The sequence below is a fragment of the Psittacula echo genome (assembly GCF_963264785.1).
Source record: "Psittacula echo genome assembly, chromosome: 12".
NCBI lineage: Eukaryota > Metazoa > Chordata > Aves > Psittaciformes > Psittacidae > Psittacula > Psittacula echo.
Window position 1 is genome coordinate 10,763,983 of NC_137747.1, and position 5,343 is coordinate 10,769,325.

Consider the following 5,343-nt stretch of genomic DNA (forward strand, 5'->3'; position numbering starts at 1 on the left):
AGCAGCTCTGCAGAGAAGAATTTTGGGGTCCTGGATTAAGACAAGCAGAAGGGGAGCTAGCAGTGAGCCTTTGCCATGGCAAAGTCTAACCATGTAAATAAAGCCATAGCCAGCAAGCAGCAGGAAATGACTGTTCCCCCCTACATGATGATGATAATTCTACCTGGCACATGTGGAGCTGCATCTGGTCCTGGAATATTGTGTCCAGTTCTGGAACACCTCGTTACAAGACAGAGGAACAAATCAGACAGCCTAGCAGAGGCCAGGAAGTTTTGGGATTGGAGCACGTGACATGCAAAAGCTGATGAAGTAGCTGCAGTCAGCTTGGTAAACTAAGGGCTACGGAGCCATCTGCAGTTGTGACTACCTAAAGTGGGTGGCCTATAGCAAAGCTGGAGATAAACTGTCTTTTAGAGGGGCATAGTGAAAGGACAAGACACAATGATCACAGGTGGCAGTAAGGGAAATTCTTAGTGGATATATGAAAAAAATAATTCAGAATGAAACTGATTAAGTGCTGGAACATGTTGCACAGAGAAACTGGAGTCTCCATTCTCAGAGATTTTCAAAACAGGACATAGTCCTGAGAAACCTGCTTTAATTTAAAAAATGGCCCTGCTTTGAGCAGGGAGCTCAAGGTCTGGAAAACCTCCACAAATCACTTCCAGCCTAAATGTTTTTAGGGTTTGGTGATTTCTAAAGAGGGATTAGATTTAAATAAAAATACATATACAAGAGATCCTTGAAATGCAATCATAACATTGCTGCTTTAGCTGTCTGAGAAATAATAAGAGGCAATTAAAACATACAGCCCTTCACTGTATGTGAACTTAGAATGACCAAGCATACTTCTTTATAAGTAAATAATCACTGGAATTCTTTCAGAATACAGTGTATCCAGCTATTCTAAGAATCAGAAATACTAGAGCACCTTTCTTTTAAGCCTCCTTTTCATCTCCTGATGGAACATCCCAGTAGACCCTGTTCATAGCCTAAAATTTACAAAGGAAGAAAACTTCTGAGAACTAAACAAGATAAAACTGGAACAGAACACACTCAATGTATGGAACTACCATGACATTTCGTTAAGAACTTGTTTGGAAACCTGGCTGCCTAGCTCCCTAGAATAGATGGGAGTTCAGTGGGTCCTCAGTAGCATTACACCAGGATGAAAAGTAAATGTCAGATGGGGGGAATGCTGACTGAGAACTCCCCTTCTGCTAAAAGGGAGTGAATGCACCCCACTTACAGCTCCAAGGGATGGGAACTACTGTCCTCTTCACTTTTCCTTTACATATGCAATGCTAACTATTTTTTAAAAGATTGGCTTAATATCTTTTTAGAGGAGGCAGATGTTCCAGATCCAGGCAAGAACATTGTTTCAGCACAACAGATTCTGCCAGAATGGACAAACACAGGTTCTTGGCCATATACAAGTTATTTTATAATCTGGGCATAGTACATCCCATTTCCTATAACCAGGATGGTAGGGCTCTTGCACATACCAGGGCTGCAAATTGTATTGTGGGTCCACTTTCCCACTTTTCTTTTGCACTAATGAAGAAAAAAAAAAATGATTTAAGTTATATATATAAAACCTGCAGAGCATTTATGTCTGTTCCTTACCCTTCCATATGAGTTTTTAGGGCAAAAGGGCACAATGTTTGAGAGTAGAGCTATATGAAAGCAGAAACCATCAGTGTGTTCGGTTTCTTCATAATTAAAAACTAGCCAAGTTCACTTTCTGATAGCAGATTTAGAGGAAATATTTAATATTTTTTTTATTAACATGACAATGTGCTCCTGTTTTCTACATCAATTTTCACTTTGACTAAAAGCCAACATCTTTATCATCAGTTAATTTAAAACCTTTACATTCATCAGACCAATGACTTGCTGAGAGTGATCTGCAGAAAATTCATTAGTTTAACAGGTTTATTTTTATTACACTTTGATTCCTAAACTAGGGGTGTTTTCTCAGCATGAAGTAAGTCGCTGCAGTTAAATAATCAGAACTAAAAGGGTTATTGCTGGTATGTAACACAGGAAATTAGTAAGATTTGTATGGTTACTGTGCCCAAAGCCACTGCTAATAATAATGTTTCTTCATTCCGGGGCATGAAAGTAACACAGCAATGTAACAATGTAGTGCAGTACATATATATTATTGGGAACTATGTGAATCATTTGTAATAACCAAAAGACTAAAGCAAAGCAACGCCTCCTATAAAAAAATCTTTTATCTTAGCTTTGTAGAGAAACTATTCCAGATTACTGTTCTACAGGATGTATAAACACTTATGGCTAAATGTCCTATGCTATGAGAGCGTTATTTATGCTAAAAGCTAGTATTTGTATCAGTTTATTCCTGGGACTCTTCTTCACAGATGGAAACAATGAACAGCATGTAAAGTAACAGTGAAATGCATTCACCAAGCCACTGTCATCTCTCAGATGTCTCATCAGTTTGCATAAGCCTCCTGGCAGGCAAAATAAATTTGGGATATTGCATTATGTGAGTCAAGAAGGGGATAAACACATACTAGAAGAGAACATAGCAGGGAATATCAGAGTGAGAAGATGAACCATATTGCTAAATCAACCCCCAGACTAAGATTCTTTATTAAAAAGGAACTCATTGCCAGCCACTGTTGTAAAGTGTAAATATAAACAGAACAAAACAAACTTGAGGCTACTCCTCAATAGGCTCAGTTGATTAAGATGAAAAAAAATTAAAGTAATAGAAAATTGGGGGGTTTAACAGTGCGGTATTGACAGAATACTTTTTTTTCTAAGTCTTAAATACGAGATTGTGTGATTGTGTTTTGTAAGGTATCTTTACATCAATATATTTCCAATTTAAAAGGGTGGGGAAATTGTACTTGATCAAGTCATACTTATATAACACCTAAAAAACAACCAACCTGGATTTTTCTGGGCAATTAACTAAAAGCTGTAGAAATTTATTTTTAAATGTAGTTAGTTCTAAAGATTTGTGGAAACTAGTTTCTGGTCATAGGTGCCAGAATTAGTGCTGTGTGTGAAGGGGAACACTTAAGTATCTGTAGGTAGGTCAGAAGATGGGCAGTGTGGAGTGAACCAGAGCAGTAAGTGTTTATTGCCCATCTGCTAGTTTGGGAACTCAGGACAGAGCTGTGGATAGAGTGGGGATATTTTGTGGGTAAGCAAAGAAACCAGGAGGGGTTTTAGTCAGTGCAGTGAAAAGCATTTGATAATGAGAGGCCAGAGAGCTGGGGAATGCTATTAATACAGTCAGTATGGAAAAGAATGGAGTCAAACTTAGAAGAAAATAGATTGTAGCAATTCTGCTGTTTTCAGAGCAATTTGCTGCTTGTGTTCACCCTGCTGTGGACTCCAAACAGGGGAAGTATCAGCAGAACAAGGAAAACTAATTCTACATGCAGGAGGTCTGCTACACAGAATTGGGATCTGCTAGAGAAATAAACATCACTGGTAAGAAGGCCTTCCAGATCTCCTTAGAATGCAAAAAGCTTCTGAGCTTTACAAAGCAAGCTTATTACCTTTAACTGTTTTCCCTTTAATACACAGTTTACTGTGTACTGCGCAGTAAACTAGACTTACCCTTGCAAATTTATACAAGACATCAGTATTTCCCAGATATTCATTACTGTTTTGTAAGTTGTGTTTTGTAAGCTGTGTTTTGTAAGGGGTTTGGGCTTTGTTTTGGTTGGATTTTATGACTATTTTTTAATACACATTGAGAACACAATGTGTGTTAAACCCAGACAGTTCTGCATTTCACCATGGCAGTAAACAAATTAAAAGTGCCAGTTGGCCAATTCAGACAATAAAAATGAGAACTGACCAGGGTGTAATTTATATGCTGTCATATCATTCATCACAAGAACATTAACCTTTAAACTGTGGCTAAAGCATTTCCAATTTCATTACCCCCCAGAGGATTCACCTTGGTAATACTCTGCAACCCCTCTGGGCTTTTCTGTGCAGATGTAGGGGGTCGTCTTTGATCTGTGTCTCTGCTCTAGATGGAGGGCAATAGCCAACTCATATTTTATGACTTAGAGCATTAAGTCCAAAATAATTCTAACACATATTTCTCCTTCCATTATTGTTTTTAATCCTATTTCTCATCTCCGCCTCCTCTGATTCACTTCTATCATTCATCTTTATCTCCTCAAAGGAAACTGAATTGCATTTTACCATTGAAAAAAAACGGACTTCAAAATCCTTACATTGATGGTAATGAGAACACGGGAGTAAGATTCAACATAGACAAACTTCCTTTCTACAAATTGCTTCATTTCTCAGTGCATATGTGGAAAACTACCTCACAAAGGAGATGAGAGAACAGAGCTGGCATGAGAGAGCTTCCTCTCTTCCTCATTTGCAGCTGTCAGCAAAACCTGAATTGGCAGTTTGCAGGTAAGAAACATTATTTACTGCCTTTTGGCCACATACAGTATGTTGTAACCATTTCTTTGAGATTCCAACATTTTTTTTGTGTAAATAAAGCCAAACCTATGGGAATTGTAATGCAATCCCTAAGACAATGACTTAACTGTTTACCTCAAATTTGGGAAATAAAGCATGTGATCTAGTTGAAGATGTCCCTGCTTATTGCAGGGGTTGGACTAGATGATCTTTGAAGGTCCCTTCCAACCCAAACTATTCTATGATTCTATGTGAAGCATGATCTCAGACAAATATCTTTGACAGTTCACTCAAATGTCTGCCTTGACAATTACTATGCATGTTCTTCAAATATTTACTATGTGCACCTTGTTCAAATAGTACAGCAATTTCAGGTATCACACCAAGTTTATTATTTTCAAAACCCTTTCCTTCAGGAATTTCAGGCTTCCTATAACTCACTCACATCTGCCTTTTGTAAATTGGAAATTTCCAGCAGCGACCAGATATGGACATGCCTGGAAGAATAAGAACACTGCTACTTCCTCTCCTAAGTTCAGCTCTCCAGCACTTGCAGCTTAGGGACTGATCCAGATGCTATTTATGCACATCTAAATCCCCGATATTCTTTTTCCAAGTTCTTATCTAGTGGCCCCAGAACTGCTTACACCAACATCTTCCTTAGCTTCCTTATCTTCCATTTTATAAGTCAATATTGGGGAAGAATGACCATACATAATTTTAGATACATAATAGATATTCCAACTGTACATGCACAGTTCACTTCTGTTTGACAGGTATGCCCCAGCAAGCACTATATTTCTTCAGCAAAATACTGTTTAATCTAAATTAGAGAATTCTCTGGAATTCTGTTGGATTAAATCTGTAACACACATAAAGAGATTACAGTTGCTAACACTGGACCTCCTT